Below are 18,413 nucleotides of genomic sequence, written 5' to 3' on the forward strand. Positions count from 1 at the left end.
CAGGGTAATATTTGAGCAGAACCATGAATAATGAGAAAGACTAAGCCATGAGAAGACTGAGAAATCAAGTTTTACAGTCTGATGGGGAAACAGATTCACTTAATCTTGGAACAGCAAGAAGGCAAGGAAGCTTGTGTGGTTGAAGAAAAGTTAATGTAAAGAAGAGGTTTGATAGTGGTTACAGGAAAGATCAGGTAAGACCTTTCAAAACAAGTGACACGTTCTGCTTTTTATTGTGAATGTAATGGGAAGCCACTGGGTGGTTTTGGTGAAAGGAGGAAACCATATTTGATTTTTATTTGTAAAGATAACACCAGATGTAATGTGCAAAGCCAATCAGTAGAGAGCAAACAAACAAGGAACTCGTATTTGTCTAGCTGAGAAATGATGCTGACATGGTCTAACAAGGTAGGAATGAAATGGTGAGAAGAATATATAACAGCGAGTCACTTCACGGTATTCACTGTATAAAATCGGTATTTTGAAAATCTTGAAATATTCATTTTCCTTATTTCCTTTATGTTTATTAGACAGTTGTTATTATCATAAAATCACCTATAAACATTGCTTCCTTCCTTATTCTTGGCCAGTTGTACTATTTGAAAGCACTTCCTAAATTAAGATATGAAAGTGACAGTTTTTTTGGTTTTGTTAAAGACGAAAGAGGAATATTTTGTTTGCATTACTTTGGAACAAAAAAAAAAAAGGTGGTGATAGTTATTGGGTATGCAAATTATTAATTTCTATTAAATTATTAATTTCTATTCACTCATTTTGAAACAATTATTTTTTAAAGGTCTGACTACTTTTGTAGGTAAGAGAAGCACTACAAGATTTTTTATTTTTAATTAGCATCTTTCCCAAAATTATTTCACATAGCTTATATAAAATCTCTGTAGCATTCCACGTGGCAATCTTTCAGCATATTACTTATTTGGCTCATGTGAAACTTTTTTTTTTAATCTTTTTGAAGTAAGATTACATTGCTTACCCAGGTAATACCTGAATAAATGCTACACTGCATAGTTTGTATAATCATTAATAATCATTATTTTAGTCATGTGCTATAATCTCCCCAAAGACAATTATCTTAAACTGAGCTGTCTGAAAAGAAGTTATATGTAATGTGTCTGTAATTTCTACTTAGTATGATGGCATCAGATTCTTACTTTTCTACTCCAGAGTATTAACAAGTACTTTAACTGATTCTGTGTTTAAACCGAGAAGCGCTCTCAACTTTCAATCCCTTACACAATTATTACATACAGAACTCTGACAACTGCAAAGAAAGAATATTCATTATATCCTCTGATACTGACAATGAACTTTTGATCACTGCCCTCTGGGTACATGCACCTAGCTTGCTGAGGCAATTGTAACATGAAACACAATGAAGAGCCAACTCGATTCTGAATCTATTAAATGTACAGTTTCTCCTTTGTCACTCTGTAATAAAAATAAATTGAATTTGTCTGGTATTATTTGCTCTCTACAAAACTACTACCTTAGGCATTTTTAGATGTTTGCAACTTGATCAATAGATGATTAATTCCAATAACTTTTCTGTCAAGAAATAGAGCTGAATGAAATACCAAGACCGCTGCTTTTTCTGTTCATTTCTACACTTTCCTTTTAAAAATTTTGATACTCTTTTGCCCTTCTGACACTTTCAGAGAGTTATCTTGTCTTCCCTGACATAGCTACATGACTAAAAGCTCAGTAATTGCATTTTTCAATGCACAGTCAGACAATATATGCCAGATTTGCCTGGTTTTAAAACCAGAGAAAGCAACGTATACAGTACCTTTCTTTTTTTTTTAAATTTTAGTGTAAAGTAATACATTTTCTTTTATAATTAATGTATGTTTATCGTTGAGCATTTAGACAACATAGGTATCCATAAAAATCAGCAGGCACCCATTATCATCCAGCAATAACTGAATAGTTTTTGTAGAGGTGTTAAATCATTTTTATACTTGTTTATATGGTTTACTTAAATTTGGATACTATGTTACTGGGAAAACATATTCAAAATAGTAAGACATGCCAATTTTTTGTTGAAAAAAAAAAATGATAAACTACATAGACCTTACCAGATAGGCACTTTTACCAGCAAACCCACAGGGCTCCCTCATAGATTTTAGCATTTTCTGTTTTCCTTTCCCTGTCAGTCAGTTAACGTGTATATACACTCAAGAATTTGTTTTAGTGCTCATTGACTTGTTTTTAGTGGTTATCACTATAGTACTATGATTATATGGAGATTAATCCATCAACTTTGGTCATACCTGTCATTCATCTTATACCGCTTCACCTACTTGTTTCAGTCACAAGGAAGCTATGATAAGAAGGTATATTTTTTTATAGAGGCAAAAACACATAACATTATTTACCATCTTAGTCATTTTTAAGTATACAGTTCATTAGTGTTAAGTATATTCACACTTGTGCAACAGCTCTCTAGAACTTTTGCATCTTGCAACACCGAAACTCTAGACCCATTAAACACTGATTTCCCCTCCTCTTTTCTACCAGGCTTCGCAACCACTTTATTACTTCCTGTTTCTATGATTTTGAACACTTTAGATATTTCACGTGAGTGGAATAAAACAGTATTTGTTCTTTTGTGACTGGTTTATTTCACTTAGCATAGTGTTCTTAAGGTTCGTCCATGTTGTACCATGTGATAGGAGTTCCTCCTGAAAGTCTATATAATATCCCATTGTATGTAAATAGCACATTTTCTTTATCAATTCATCTGTCAATGAACGAGAGGCTGCTTTCACCTCTCTATTGTGAATACTAACTCAATGAACATGAGTGTACAAATATCTCTTCAAGGTCTCCTTTTAATTATTTGGATATATATCCAGAAGTAGGATTACTGGATCATATGGTAATTATATTTTTTATATTTTAAAAAACCTCCAAACTCTTTTCTATAATGACTGTAAATTTTTGATAGGATTCATGAATATTACATGAAAAGGATATATATTCTCTGTTCTTGGGTAAAAAGTTAGTTATAAATCAATGAGATTGTTTTTACCCATAACAAATAACTCTTGAAATAAAAGAGATGTGTGAGAATTTCTTTGGAATATGTATATAAGAGTGGAATTTCTGTTCACAAATCATGCATATAATTAATTTGACTAAACTCTATGTTGTTCTACAAAATATATCATGAACATTCCCACAAACAGAGCAGAGTGTTTCTATAACTTCCATTTTCCTCCAATGGCTTAATGTTTGAACCTCACCTAATTCTCTTATAGAAACAAGACAGAGCACCAAGATAATAAAATAAAAAAGACTAAATTCTGAAAATATCCCCATAATCAAGGTGATCTACAAGAATCCTATAATAAAAGTGGGTTTCTCAAAACAGTGAAAATAGCAGGAACACTGCTGGATACTGTGAGGGGGAGCAAATATGGGTAGATAATGGATAAATAGACCAATTCTGATGGTTTCGAGATATACAAATGGCCGAGAAACATACAAAGAGATGTTCAAGATCACTAATCATAAGAAAAATAAAAATTTTAAGCAAATGTTTTCTTAAAAAGGAGAATTTATCTCTACCATAGAATTCTCAACATGATCTTAAAAACAAAACTGAGAGACTACACAACCTCCAATTTATGAATGATTTTGAAGGAGACAATGGAGATCGTATAATGCATGAGGAAAAAGCTGAAGTTACTTAGAATGTACAAGCACTCTGGAATCTCAGAAACAAACAAACAAACAAAAACAACAAAAATTTCCTTCTTTAAGAACAAAGTCTCTTCCTGAAGGAGAAAAACTGTTTCAAGAAGATCCTAATGGAGCGCAAGACAAAGTCACTATCCTAGTTGAAAAGTCTATTCTATCAGAAACCGTCTGATAGAAAGCACAGGCCAAAGTTCTTCATCTAAACATTAATAAGGGAAACATTGTGTTAAACTTCTTACAAGTAAGCTATAAAAATAATAAGGAAAATAATAAGGAAAATGAGCTAAATAGTATATTGGCAGAAAATGAAAGGAGAAAATTGATAAAGCGGATAGGCACCAAAATATAACATTAAAAATAGAGAAAACAAAGTAAGGAAACTATAAAAGCAAAGAGTACAATATATGTCCAAAACAGAAAAGGGTTGTACAAGAAGCAATTAAATTAGAGGAGCAGGTAAAAAGAGCTATCAGGGCTTAGGAATGAAATAGAAAGAATTTATTTCATAAATGAAGAACAAACTAGAAGTAAAACAAGACTAAATATACAAAAGGAAAGAAATAGAAATAACGAATTAAGAAGTATTGTAAAATCATAAAGTTTAAAATTTTTGAAAAAAAAAAAAAGACAGATATAGAAGAGAGGCAAATGGCCAAGATGTATACACTGGAGTTCCTACAAGATGAAAACTAAAGCAGTAAAAGTGAAAAAAAAAATTAGAAATTATAATTGAAGAAACTACATCATGTTTCTTCATGAACTATGTGATAATATACCATGAACTGAGGAGTATGATTGGCTCGTTGTTCTGAACTGAGGGAGAGAGAGGCAGAAAGAAGAGGAGAGGGAGAAGGAAGAAGAGTGGAAGAGAAAGAAAGAAACGAGAGATTAGTTTTGAGATTGAGAAGAACAAATAATAATACAAGATTTGATACACTAGAAATAATTGGTAAAAAATAATTAGTTCTAAACAATGGTTCAACTTCAGACTATCGAATATGAGCTGCCTTGTTTTCACACCTGGAAATTAGAAAAAGAACTCATGGTTTGACGCGAGGATTAAGTAAGTTATTAAAGCTAGGCACTTAGAGTCTGGCAAAATCATTGTCCTTTTTCTTAATATTCTCAGCATTACAATATTTAACTTAACAAGATCAAGTTACCTTTGAACTAGAGTCACAAGTCAAAATTTCACTAAAGAGGGAGCCAGAAACTAATTCCTAGGTTAAGAAAGCATGTAAAGAAATAGGGAATGCAATTGGCTGGACTGAGGAATCATACTATATAATTCCTATATTTCAAAAATGGCTCACACAATGCAATATATACATGTCTTACTTTGAATTGTACACTTGAAACTTACTAGATTTCATTAACCAATGTCACCATAATAAAAAATAAAATAATTAATTTTAAAAATTGTTCATTTTGCTTATTATTTTTAAAAATTTTAATATCTGCCCTCATATTTGTAATTTAGTATATTCTATAAGATAAAGTATAGTGTAATTTAGTATATTCTATAACATAAAGTATAAACTAATTCTAAAAATATGAATAAAATTTCAGTAAAAGGAATTCTATTTGAATATATGAATTTACACCTATAGCTGCCATATATTTGTAGTTTAGAGGTTCTATAACCTCAAGTATAAATTAGTATTAAAGTGTCAAATATTTATACCTAAATCTGCCCTATATTTACAGTTTAGTATATTCTATAACCGCAAGCATAAATTAGTGTCAAATGCTTTGCAGTTTAGATTAAACTCATTCTAAAAATAAGTAAAATTTCAGTGAAAGGGATTCTATTTGAATATATGAATTTACACCTTCATAGTCAAGTCACTCTCTTAACATACGTGATTTTCTCTGCAATTATAACTCATATTTCTTAAATTAGTTATGTCGAGTATTTAACAGTGGCCTCCCACATACTTCTACCTAGCAGTTTTCTGACCTCCAGAATACAGTTGGCTTAAGATTTTATAATCATTAATAGCTATAAAATGGATGTGTTAGGCTGTGTCTATATATTAATGCTTTACACAAGTTATTTTATTGTGGTTATATTTATTTTGTAATTGGTATATTGGAGAGGCTCATATTTTTATATATAGATGACATATAATTACACGTACACAAACAAAAAGATCATAATTTTCTGGTTCCATAGGAAAATCAGGTTTTTAACATAAATAAATTTTTCTCTTAAAATAAAATTTACATATTTTAAGCAAGCATTCTAAAATTTACATATTTTAAGCAAGCATTCTAAAATAAATACTTATTTCCCAGTCATTTCAGAGAACACACTTTGCATGATGCAGAGATTTTGTGATGTATGTCAGTTATTCTATCAGATAATTAATGAGTAAGGACTTGATTTTTTCATTAATTCCACAAATATTACTGAATTATAGTCTACTTCATGTGTAGAAGATGAAATATAAAAAGGAAATAGTTAAAGCCAGGGAATAATAATGGAAACTTAGCTTACATGATTGAAGTTGAAGAGTCACCAGTAACCAGACTTGGGATAAATCCTGAAGGTAAGACATCCCATCCTAACTATGGATAGGAATTGAAGGGGGCAGGGAGAGAAGAATAGAAGATAGCCGCTAGATAAGCGGTCCTAGCAATGAGGTTGAGTGTGTGTGTGTGTGTGTGTGTTTAGCATATTTATCTGATCATGCTTTTCTGTTGTACCATTATTGCTTAATCTTTTTTTTTATTTGTTTTAGTCATTTTTTAGTTAGCATTTACCTTGAGGCATTATATCACCTCTAGTTTCACTTATTTATTTAACTGAGAAATCATATGACCAAACTTGTTAGAACTATACTAAATAGTTCTAGTCAAAAAATTAACAAAAACCTCTTTATTCTTAATTTCTTCATGGAGAGTGAATTGCATGCTCTTCCAGGTACTAATAATTCTAAAATTCAAAAAAGCAAAGATAACCTTAAAATACGTACAAACATAAATACTAGTTCTAGGTAAATTTTAAAGATTCAAGATACATTTAATTACCAAGCAGACTCTGAAGACAATTTTCAATGCAATATAAAAGAACATTTACAGAATGTATAATTGTAAAATGTATTGAAGCAAAGAACATGGAATTAGTCTAAGAAGAAAATGAGTTATTGTCAATAAAATATAAATGACCTTTAAACAAAACAACCAGAAAAGATGCCAGTATTAAGTTGTTTTGAAAGTCTGAAAAGAGTAGTTTTCAGTTGACCTTTTTTTAAAAAAATTAAGTCTATAGGGGTAACATTGGTTAATACGATTATATAATTTTCATTGTGTGTTTACCACTCCAACTCCAGTTTCCTTCAGCTAGCATATATTTGATCCCCTTTACCCACTTCACCCTCCCCCTATCTACAGTCAACCTTTGAATAAGGCAGAGGTTAGGGAAACCAAATTCCTGAACAGTCAAGAATCCACATATAACTTTTGACACCCCCCCCAAAAAAACTGAACAGTCTACTGTCGAACAGAATATAACATAAACAGTTGATTAACACATATTTCTATGTTATATATATATTGTATACTGCATTCTTACAATAAAGTATGCTAAAGAAAATGGTATTAAGAAAATCATAAGGAAAATACATTTATAGTACTTACTGAATAAAATTTGTGTATAAGTGAACACATGCAGTTCAAATTCATGTTGTTCCAGCATCAAGTGTACAAAATATTTTCTAAAGAGGGTGTAATTAAGGTTTATGTTTTGCCTTAATTGCTTCTAGGTAGCTCAGAGCTAAATATGTCTTTAAATAGCTCTAAGTTGCCTTGGATAAGAATTTCTTGTGTAATTCTTTTTCTTTTTTCCCCTCTCTACAACGTTTTGTTATCTTGTGATATTTTAATCTTTACTTTGAACATGCTTTTGTTATAAACTGCCTCAATTTCAATTCAGAAATAAATGATAAAACCACTTTATTTTAAAATTATATATATTTTTCATTAATAATGATTAAGCCAACAATCTCTACTAAAACGCAAAATTTTTTGGTGTTCTGTTTAGTTTTTGGAGTTAAATTGTGTGCTAAAAGCAGCTTTGTTACTTGCTTGCTACATAATCTTTAGCAAATTAATTAATTTCAGTTCCTTAAAAAAAAAAGTAAATGTATCAGATGATAACATTATGGGAATTAGCATTTTGTACACTTCTCTGCCAATAATTATCACATTGTTTTGATATTAAACTGTTTTAAATCTGTCTCCCACTACATTGTAATCTCTGAGCAGGAGGTCTATTTCACTCATTTTCACAGCACCTGTACTTAGCCCAGCGACTAATAAGGTTTAGAAGAAGAGAAAATTATACCTTAAACTTGTGCTTCCCACCGAAGAAAAATGAAATGGGTAATTTCTTACAAAACAGAGCTTAAATGATAAGTGGATAACCTTATGCACGAACAAAACAGATGCTGGCAACAATGGATCTCTCTGCCTCCAGGTCAGCAGGGCTAGTGGATACTGGTCTAATTCTAAAAGTACTTAAGGGCTGAAAAGTATTCTTAAACATGGAATAGTATTTTTCTTCTTATTGAAGGCATGAATAATTATTTCAGATCCATTGATAGTAAATCAGTAGTAAAAATTTGTAAATACCAAACACCTACACAAGTAATTATTTTGATGAATGAAACAGAAACTGCTAAACTTGATTTAAAAATAAACCAAGTATTTGTTTTCAGCAAGATTAACCATAGTCTATTATTTTAATTACTACTAATTCACTTTAATGCCTTGAACCTACTAAAACTATGAAACTATCTGATATGTGCCCTCCCCACCTTTCTTGGCTGCTTATCCAAATTCCAACCAATAAAAGTCTCAGCTCACAGTTCCCCTCCTCCATGCCATTGTAGAGTAATTCACAGGGATTTCTCTTTCTGAACTCCTATCGCTTACCTCCTGTATTATATATCTGTTACAGTATTATCTTTCAGTCTTAACGCAAAACAACATATTAACTGTATGGCCTTGGACAAGTCACTTAAGCATTCTGGGCTTCATTTGTTTTCTCCTACCCACCCACCCTAAAACAGAAGGGTGTTCTGACATATTGCTAAGACCACAGACTTCCTAATATGGTATTATGTTTGTAACTTACTAGTTGTGTGATACTTGGCATCAAAATTATGATAGCTATTGCTTTCTAAAAATTTTCTGTGTGCTAGGCAATGATCTGATTCTGTGAATGGGCTGTTTGTTTAATCAGTTTACTTAAGTTTTTTTGTGTCCCATTGTTCACTTGTAAAATGGGTACAATATTCTCATAAAGTTGTTGTAAGGATTCAATGAGTTAAGTTACACAAATCACTTAGAAGTACCTGGCACACAGTAAGAATATAATAAATATAAGCTATTATCGTCTTGTTTACTTCCATTTGGGGGCTGGAAATGAGGCTTCACTTAAGTCTTTTTCCATCATTAAAATCAAAGATCATGATAGCCAATGTTATTTCACATGATTACACCTTGACTTTGGGTAGATCGTTAATTACTGAGAGCACATGATGACATGTAGTCAGTGTTTCCTTTATCAGATTAATATGTATATGTTTAAAATGGCACATATACTGACTTAAATAAGACAAATGACACAATGAGAAAAATGATGCTATAATGATAGTAAGAATAGAGTATAGGATAAATCTGTTGAAAACATCATCAAAAATATATTGACCTTTTTGGACAGTATCGTCACCTAAAACTAAGCTGTGGTACTTCATCAAAGTCAGAAGGTCAAGGTGTTTTTTTTTTTTCCAACCCTGTTAAGTGCCAGACACAAATCATAAGTTTTAAAGTTAATATCTTTTTAAAAGAAAAAAAAAACATTTTATTGTTCCTCAATCCAAATATATCTACATACAGTCTTCCAGATTTAGTCACAGAGATATAAAGTATAGCATAAGAAACATAGTCAACAACAGTGCAATAAATATGTATGAGGCAGAGGGGTACTAGATTTATTGGGGTGATCGCCTTCTCAGTTATACAAATCTTTAATCACTATGCTGTACTCTTGAAACTAATATAATATTGTATGCCAACTATAATAGAAAAATAAAAAAATTGTTATTTAAAAAAGTGTGGAAAAGGAGCAGTAACTGCTAGGGTCTGAATGTTTGTAAACCACCACCCCGCCCGCCCCCCCACTCCAAATTCACATATTGGAATTCTAACACTCAATATGACGGTGTTAGAAGTGGTTAGGTCATGAGGGTTGTATCCTCATGAATGGGATTAGTGCTCTTTAAAAAGACATCCCCCAGAGCCTTTCTGCCATGTGACCTGAAAAAGTGCTCTCATCTCACACCCTAGCCTCAGACTGCCAGTGTCCAAAAATGTGAGAAATAAATTTCTGTTATTCATAAAAAATAAATTAAAAAATTTCCAAGAAACTCATACACCTCAAACTGAATTCATCTTAACTCTAAAGCCAATTCTCTCCCCTGAATGCCCTTTCACCACAATATTCCTAGTCGCCCAAGAACAAGAACAAAAATCTTAGCCATTTAGACATTAGTTAGTCTGTGGTCCTCACCTCTACCTGTAGTAGTTACTAAGTTCCGTTGATTCCATCTCTGGAGCTCCTCTCAAATCCAGCTTCCCCGCTCCCAAGTGCTCTGCTACTACTCCCTGCCCTTGCCATACATTTCACCTAGTTTCCCTGAAGATCTATGTATAACTCATCCTTCACATCCAGGCTGCCTTTGTAAAACACAGATTTGAGTATTACACATTTCCCTCTGCTATTGGAATGTGGTATTTGTATTTTATTTATTCCCCGGCTATACTGAGCATTCAAATTTTCTTTGTTGAGTGAATGTCACCACTCTAACACTTACCTGCTTCTCAATACCTGAAGGTTAAATTCTTAGTTTTTTCCCCCATCATTAAAAATTGATCAACCATTTCTTCATTGTCTCCTGCCACATTCTAGTTTATCTCTTGCCACCCTGAAGCAAGCACTGCATTCTATCCTCATACACACCCTAAGCAAAAACCTGTGCTTTCGAAGTCCTCGGGCTTTTGCTCATGATCTTTCCCTCTTCCTCTAACCAATGAAGGATTATCTTTCTTCAATGCCTGAATACTCATTTTGTATGACAACCCCATCCCAGGTCTCCCTTAGCATGTCTTACTTTTTAAATACAGGAGTTTTACCACTTTGTAATGTGCTATTTCCAAGTGGTTTCCCCATTAAACTGTGACTTCCTTGGGGTCAGAGACCACATTACATTTACTATTTTTTTTTTTACTCTAAGCACTCATTACAATGGATGACTTCCAATTATAAACTCAAAGTAAGGCCTGATCTTCAGACTTCCCAAAATAGATTTTCTAAAAGGATGCCTCTTGATTTTTAATACAAAAACTTCATAGAATATAAATGAGCTTCAATGTAATGATTCTTAGGTGGTTGTTTACATGGGGAAAACAAATATTTATTTCCACAAAACAATACCACAATTTAAAATTTATCTTTATTTCCACAAAATGCAATGCAACATTTTTGTAATTTAGAGTGGTTTTAATCTCATGTATATCTTTTGAAAAGCCTAAAGAAAAGAGAAGTGACATCTAAAAGAGACAATAAGCAACCACAGCAACTTTTTTTTATGACTTTTTTATTGTTAGTGGTCATTAAATGGTATTTTTAGCACTTTAAAATCAAATATCTCTTATTACTTACATGTTGCTGTTTAACTATAATTTTGGTTATATTTAAGAAAATTGGTTGAAGTTTTTGAGTTGACATATAATGCATTATAAAATACTGGGAAATAAGCTCTCAGAATTTTTATTCAATATATTTGATTTTTAAAAATAAATTACTAATGTTAAGCGGGAGAAGTCCATAGTCATTTCTAAGTTACTTCTGATTTTCTTATATTCACATTCAACTGTATTTATTTCCAGAGCATAAGTAGAACACATGTCCTATGTTCACGGAAAAAACAAAAGAGAGAGATTTTACATTTGTCCAACTTACGTTGAGCTATACTATCTTAATAAAAAGAAAACAATACATTTAAAAACAACAGCAGCTCAAGCTGCACTGGCTAGATTCAAATTAAAAGACCCTTTTTTGAGCCTACATTTACTGTGATAATTATCTAAATCAGCACGTATTCACCATTTAAACTGATTTTTCAGATATACTACACAAGAAGATGTGCTTGAATTTGCATTAATTTATTTTCAAGATGGTCAAAAACTTAACTGCATTACCCATTCCTCATGTTTAAAAATCAATTTTTCTGAATTGAAAAAAGATGAGCTATTACTCATTGGAGATAAAAATTACTTGTATGTCAATAGCAGAAGGTATTTAAATAGAACTGAATACGACCTGCTTCATATCGATCACATTCCAGGGCACACTGTCTTCATGCAATACTTTCATTCACACAATAGCGAATGAAAGCTATGGAGAGTGTCATTGTATATAAGTCATTAGGAAGCAGAAGAAGAAGAACACTTTGTCTTCAATTGCTAATTATCTAGTAACCAATAATTGCAAGTATCACAGTGAATAGTCTTTATTTTATTGTTCTTCATACCACTCTATATATTTCAATAAACCAAACTTATCAAAGCAAAATTGAGTTTATTAAATGCATTTGCAGTATTTATGAATACATAAATATAAATTTAAAGCCCATCTTCTTTAGCATACCGTGAATTTAATATATGTGAGTAATATCTAATTATGAATTAAAATGTATGTAGAAGAAATTAAGAGAGTCCATATATATATGTATACACACACAGAGACACACACATACATATATACCCACTCACTTGTATATCTATGCTGTTGGGTAGGAGTGAGTGAGTATATATATTGTTTTGATTACTGTAGCTTTGTAGTAAGGTTTAAGAACATGAAGTATGAGTTTTCTAAATTTGTTCATTGTTTTCATAATTGTTTTGACTATTTAGGTCACTGTCTTCTAATATAAGTTTTTGGTTGGTTTGGCAGTTTCTGCAAGAAAGTAGCTCATGTTTTGACAGGGATTGCAATGAATTCATAGGTCCAGATAGAAATATTGTCATCTTACAATATTTACCCTTTCAGACCATGAAAATTAGATGCATTTCCATTTACTTAGGTCTTTTTTAATGTGTTTCAATAATATGTTGTGATTTTCAGCAGACAAGCCTTGAACTTCTTTTTTAAAATTCATTGCTAAGAATTTTATTCTTTTTTATACTATTGTAAAAGAAATTACTTTCTTAATTTCACTTTTGGATCCTTCATTGCTGATATACAAATATAATTTATATTTGTATGATCTTGCATCTTAAAAATTTGCTGTAATTTTTTATTAGTTTTAATATTTTGTGTGAATTCCTTAGGATTTTCCATATCAACTACATTTTAACATTTACAATCTCTTAAAAATCTACCTACCATATTTCCCATCACAGATTCTTTGGGAAAGTATCATTACATTATTCTTTCACATCAGCAAAATTTTTAATAAAATAAATTTAAGGAAGAAGCAATGCCTGAGTGAGAAATTTCTTAGTCATCAAACAAAACTTCTCCCCTAGAAAACAAACGCATTCCTTATAAGCATGGCTTCATTTTTTCATTCTACTAAAATTGGAATTAATACTATGAAATAATGACAGCACTGAGAATCTTTTCTGAGCTAAGGAATGTAAAAAAAGCCCTTGGGCATTGGACACTCAATAAATCTTCATCGAGTGAATATTAAAATGGATGGGGTGTATAAAAATTTCATAAAGTGTGAACAGTCCAACTAAGAAAGATCAGTGTATTCTTGTCCCTAGAGGAAAGTCTCAATGCAGACACGATGGATCCAGCACTGATTCATGGCTTAGGCTGGACAGTAGGGATACTGACTCCTACTTCATATGAACAAATGGAGAGAGGAAAAAAAACAGGACTAAACATTAAAAGTTATTATTTTTAAATTTTTAAATTAATTAAGTAATTAGAAGCACTACCGTAACTTGTTAAGCTATCTGTGTCAAAAAAATGTTAAAACAGAGGCAGAAAAAGCATCTGTCGTGAATTCTACAAAGCGATTTTTTCCATTCTATATAAGCAAGTAGATCAAATGACTTCAGAGTTTCCTGTAGGACCTAAAATGCTATAAATAAAAAGACTCGAGTCTCCAATAAAAATTATTGCAAATAGAATCTGGAACCTCAGGTCTATGCTTTACATTTCCTACCATTTACAGGGCCTGAGGTAGTAGTGTGTACAGAAGCCCCTACACCATTTAGAAGTTATAAACCAAGTTAACAAACTGTTAAGTAAATTCTATTCTTCTACTATGACAAATAGACCTTCTTGCTTAATATTAGTATTGGTATTCATTACTTCTCAATCAGTATACCTCAATTAGGTGAATGGCCTGGTAGCACTTAGACGTCTACAACTCCAAGTCCTGCACCAGAACAGAATGGTATGGGAAAAGCCAGACTCACTCTCAGCTCTATCTAGTATTGCTAAAGGCCATGCCTACATTTGTGTGGACATCCATTCCACACCATCAAACTCCATCCTTGTACAAAGTCATGTCTTGGAACTCTTTAGATCTGGGGTGGATACATCTTTGGTGTGGTCTATACTTGGAATAGAAAAATCCTGCCACGCTCCAGCCATACATCCCTTGCACACATTCTTTAAGCTGAGGGTATGCACATCTATGGGAAGGTGGACACCCAGCCCATACTGCCAAGCTTCAGTTATATACCCGTGGCACAAAGTCATGCCTTGGAAACTTTCAGGCTAAATGTTCATATACTATCAATGAGGCATGCTCTCAGGAAAATAGAACTAAGGAACATATATTTAAATAGGCCCTAGAAGTGGGCTTGGGCCAAATGGGCAGGGATTTGGGAGTTTCGGGTGCTCAGAGAACATTTTAGAGAATGGGGGTGGAAAGACTAGTCTTATATGGGTAGAACAACTTGATCCTAAAAGACTCCTTGCCCAACAGGAAAGGCATAGCCAGAGGGGAACTAGAAGGGGCTTCTGTAAAGCATAGACCTGAGCAGAGGACCCTGTGGCCCAGGTCCAATAAAGACAGTACCAAGTTGGCGATTCTATAATCTGCTTTGACCTCATGCATTTCATTATGCAACATAAAACTCACAATGCCAAAAGGGTTTCTACAATAATTAAAGCAACTATTTAATCTTTTACTATGAAAAAATCAGAACAAGGATTCAGAACATGCACACTTACCTCAAAAAATGGGGTATTGGATTATAATAAATGAATTTGTCATATACAGGTAATTTCAAGGTCCCTTGGATATGTAAGCAAATTTAACAGTCATGTTTCCTCTGAAATTTCATCACAACCCGAAGCAAATATGATAAAGATATGTACCATAATATAATATCAAGTTAAAACTTGCAAACTCAATTGTGAACATAGATCAAAATCCATTTCTGAAAACCTGTATTTTACAGAGGGAAAGCTGGTACAATCAAATGAGCATGAATTCTAACTGGTATCATATACAATATATCACCAATCACTTACAGAAATAGATTCTTAAGATTACTCTAAGAATACTGTTTCTAAAAATAATGAGTCCTGAAGGAGTTTCCTCTTCTAGCATGACATGTTATTTGTCGAGTCAAGTGTTTATCACACTAAGCATTAAAAATGAGCTTTCTTGAGCCTGGTCTTTCAGACTAATAAACATGAAAGCCCTCTCTAGTGTGTCTAGTAAAGACAAATTCCATAAATTTATAAATACAGATTTTAATGTAGGGGTAAAAATTCTTATGTTATATAAACATGTAAAAGAAGCTTACAGAAAAATAGAACAGAAAAGGTATAATTAAAATGTGGCAGATGTGGTAGATATTTGAAAGTCAATTTGAAAGTTATAAGAAAGGGCTTTGAATTTTCAAAGATGCTTACAACAATTGTGTGCAGTTCGTATTAAAACATCCAAGATACTTTAAGACATCATATAAATGACATCTAGTATAAATAATAAAAGACAATGAGCTCCACATTGGAAAATACATGCTTCTAACAAAACTAAATTAATTTGAGAATCAAACTTTCACTTTTGCCTTAGACAAATGAATTAGAAAAATAAAATATTCTGTCCTATGACTTTAAAACATTAATCACTATTCTAAAGGCATTTCTGCATAATGCCTTAAGCTAGTAGCTGAAGAGACTATTTTTATGAAAGATAGCAAATGTTCAGTCACGTCAATGTTTACACATTTCAAAGTTATGCACTTTCATAAAATTCATGACATGAATATTTCAGAAATGTATAATTTATCTCCTTGATTTTAGATTTTTTTTTCCTTATGGCTATGCAGAAAGTCATCATTAAACAACCCCTGGGGTCAAAAACCTTACACAGTTACTTAAATGCAAATGCAATAAATATTTTTTAAAGATGCAGTTTCCAAGAAATATGTGAAAATAACCTTATTTAAAAAGAAACTGGCACTAAGTATAGGCCTTGTGTTTATTCTCATAATACATTTTAAATTAGTACACTCATTCTATCAGTTGGAAATAGCATTTATAATATAGTTATACCATTTCCCAAATTTTATAGTCAGTTAATAGGAATTCTGTTATTACTTCTTCGGTAATTGTGTTCGTCAGACTCCCACACCAATTTTGAGTAATAACTGATCTCCTAATTCAACTTCATAATCTGTTAGCACCTCAAAAACAGAAACTCAGCAACTTTCCTGACCTTGTTTATCTCTAAGACATTAAAGTATTATCGAAGACATTACTCAATCTTCCCAGCTTCATTTTAAAATATTTTCAGAATACAAATACTTACATACATGCATACTCAGACGATATATCCATATTCAAGTATGAAATAAGAGTTATGCTATAATACATATATAGATACATTGAAACAATTGAGAGATATATAGATAAGACACTTAGATACATGGATGAATGGATGGATGGATGGATGGATGGATAGATGGATGGGATATTTCTCCTACTGACTGGCTGAAGGATGCCGTTCTAACTTCATATGTAAACATACTGTTATTGGTGTATCTTTCCCATGCCCAGACAGCCGAAGTCAGGGCACGAGCAGTATGAACTACCTAACAAATCAAGTCTAAAAACTTCTACCTAACCATATTTATTTATCTATCTACCCATACATACTCTACACACACACACACACACACACACACACACACACACACAATTTATAGTATAAAAGTAATAAAAATATTATTGGCAGAAAAAAATAACATGTAAGTAAGCAACAAGCAGAGCAGAAAAATATTAAATAATATCGCAGTTGCAATTGTCAAACTTCTATCTATGAATTAGTCCAGACATTATTTTGTATCTTCAACAGTTTTGAGCGTCTATTATGTAATAGGCATTGCTCAAGATGACTGGGACACATCAGTGAATAAAATAATTTTTAAAGGACTCTGTATGCCATAATATAAAAATCAGTCTCACACATGTACATATATAAACACAGATTAATAATATCGAAATTAATTATTTTAAATAGTATAATTTGCTGTCCAGAGATGTACTCCAATATGTGTTTTCAATGTCTATTTTATCCACAAACTCAAAGGCCAGTTTGTTTTATATGATTAGCAGGACTGCTGGATCTTCCAGGGTAAGCTCAGAAACTGTGAAAACAATGAGAGCTAGGATCCTTACAACTTACGTTACAAAACCTGAAACCTATTAAGCCCTGAAGGTACGTGGATAAAAACTCTACCAATTTATCTCACAAACTGCATGAAACCAAAGTGAAAATCCATGAGAGCGTGGATTTTAAATTCAAAGTTTTACAACAAATAAAAAGTGTATATAATAAAAACCCAAGGAAATTTCTTGTTAATCCACAAAATTCTGTATTGCTATCTAAACATTATATGAAGATAAGCTGTCTTTGACACCTGTAAACTCTACTGACTTTTATATTGCTAAACATAATGCCATCTCTATATTTTGAGAATTCCATGCAAAGATTATTTTAAAAGATACTGGATTATCAACAGGAAGAAGTAGTAAATGATTACTCAGAAAAGGTGTGGTAGAAAGAGCAAAACATGCTTTCAGGAATCTCTCATCTCTACCACTTTCCTTTCTGGTATGTAAGAAACATCAGTCTAAAGGGAAGAAACTCTGAAGACAAGAACAAGAGTATGATGAAGGCAGATCATATTATTTTGTGAAAGTGGATTAGCTTCATTTTTGGTAATTTACAGACCATTCCTCAAAGTACTTTATAAGGTCTTATATACCTCATATGTATATAAAAATGTTTATGCACATGCACACACATATCTATTACCTACCATACTACTAGGAGATACCAAGAATATTACACAAAGTACAATTTAGAACTAATATCTAAATATTGAAAAATAGTTTGGGCTTTATCTGGTAAGAAAAATTATTACAAAGAATCTCAAACCACCTAATTTTATTAGGTAGAACAATAAAAAATAGAGACAATGTTCCAAATAGTCTCTGGTAATAAATTCCTGATAAACGCTTAACATATGCCAGCCACCATGGGAAAATAAAGAGCATATTATTTTAGGATTTTAAAAATCTTCAGCCAATATTCTCTTTTCTAGAAACATCGTATTTCTTCATGTATTTCCAATTAGGAATT

The 18,413-nt window shown here is 32.0% G+C and overlaps 1 protein-coding gene across 24 annotated transcripts in view; it reads right to left on the reverse strand.

Annotated features, from left to right (window-relative positions):
* KHDRBS2 (KH RNA binding domain containing, signal transduction associated 2) overlaps positions 1-18,413 on the reverse strand; it is a 507,385-nt gene that overhangs the window by 436,582 nt on the left and 52,390 nt on the right. The gene's annotated exons all lie outside the window — the stretch shown is intronic.

This window comes from Rousettus aegyptiacus, unplaced genomic scaffold, assembly GCF_014176215.1.
Source record: "Rousettus aegyptiacus isolate mRouAeg1 unplaced genomic scaffold, mRouAeg1.p scaffold_m13_p_1, whole genome shotgun sequence".
NCBI lineage: Eukaryota > Metazoa > Chordata > Mammalia > Chiroptera > Pteropodidae > Rousettus > Rousettus aegyptiacus.